Raw genomic sequence first — 1,651 nt, forward strand, 5'->3', positions numbered from 1 at the left:
GCCAGCCTGCGCTCCTGTGCTCCCTAGTGAGTTCTAGGCCAGCCTGAACTACACAACCAAGGCTCTGTCTCAAAAAAGAAAAGAAAGAAAGAATGAGGATAAACTGCCCTGATTTAAATTTAATCGCCTGTCTTGAAACAGATTACTCTGCCAGTGCAACATCGACATTGCGCCTTAAAAAGTCAAAGCAGAAAGTAAAATTATACAAAGCAGAAAGTAAAATTCCATCAATACACCTAGACAGATGTTTGCTTGTAGTTTTTGGTATCCAAAACATTATTTTCCACACATGACACAGATGCCTTTTTTGTAGGCACAGCCCTGGCAGTGCTGAGAACCCAGCTGGCGCCCAAAACTTTTACAAATTCTGCAAGTGGAGAACTTATTCTTTCCATAGGGCTCGAATCTTGTCTTTTTTGAAGTCAACGCTTTATTTTTGTTTGGATTTCTTCCACCACTTTCTGAGGTATTTCTTGCACCCGCTTTCCACATGTCCAGTATAATAACAGTCCAAGCTTCTTTTCACATTTTTCATACACCGTCCTTGTGCCCATTAGTCCCTCAGCCACAGAAGCTCCAATAGCTTGAGTATATCAACATAGTAGGCCAATAGGGCTCGATATTTTAAAGATATTTAAAAAGAGTATACGCTTACACTTTTTGATTAAGTAGTTTAACTTTTGCATTTTTACTCTAATAAAACATGCATCTCTAATAAGACGTGCATTAAAGATTTAAACTCTTCACCCATAGGAATGTTCGTAACTGTCAACTTAAGAAAAATTTAAAATTACTCCAATTTTCCAATGAAAGTCTAATGGTGCAATTAAGAAAGGTAAAACTACAAAATAGAATAGTTTAAAGATTAAATTATACTTTAAAGCCTTATATCACTTAGCATAAATACAATACCATACCATACATTAAAATCACATAAATAAGAAAAACAATATTTTATTTCTTAAAAAATATAAACATTAAAATGGTATATTGAACTACATGGTCTTTTTTTTAATGGTTTAGGTAGTTATTATGGATTAATTTTACCTTCATATTTATGTACTATTCAATTTTTGAGCAAAAAAGCTTTCATTAATTTTTAATTGGAAAAAGTCATACAAATGAAATAGGAACTAAAAAAGCACAGCAGTTGGGTCATTTATGGTTGTTAGGAAAATGCCTATGAAGCACTACCTCATCATTATGCTAAAATTTAATTAGAAGTGTGAGTTAATAATGATAATGCTTGGAAATATACGTTCTATTATGCTAATTAACCTTTTATAAAACAGGAGAATACATCATGTTTTAAAAAGATATGTAGTAGGAAATCTTTGTTATTTTAAAAAATATGTTCTTTGGCTCCTATGGAAAGATTACGGAATATGGGAAATCTAATAATGTGAAAGTTTTATTCCTCCTTAATAGGCCACAATTGTATTAGCTCATATGCCACAGGGCACCGCAAATTATATTAGAGCATATGGATATTTTCTACATATTTCAAAATAAGCCTTTTCTGCCCCACCAAGCATACATTCACTGAGCACAAATGCCATTTTCTTTCTTTCTTTCTTTCTTTCTTTCTTTCTTTCTTTCTTTCTTTCTTTCTTTCTTCCTTCCTTCCTTCCTTCCTTCCTTCCTTCCTTCC

General features: G+C 33.0%; 1 pseudogene; it reads right to left on the reverse strand.

Annotated features, from left to right (window-relative positions):
- Positions 1-276: 276 nt before the first annotated feature.
- LOC111815345 lies at positions 277-492 on the reverse strand (annotated as a pseudogene).
- Between the last annotated feature and the right edge of the window lie 1,159 nt (positions 493-1,651).

This window comes from Octodon degus, unplaced genomic scaffold, assembly GCF_000260255.1.
Source record: "Octodon degus isolate 3935 unplaced genomic scaffold, OctDeg1.0 scaffold00015, whole genome shotgun sequence".
In the NCBI taxonomy this organism is placed as follows: domain Eukaryota; kingdom Metazoa; phylum Chordata; class Mammalia; order Rodentia; family Octodontidae; genus Octodon; species Octodon degus.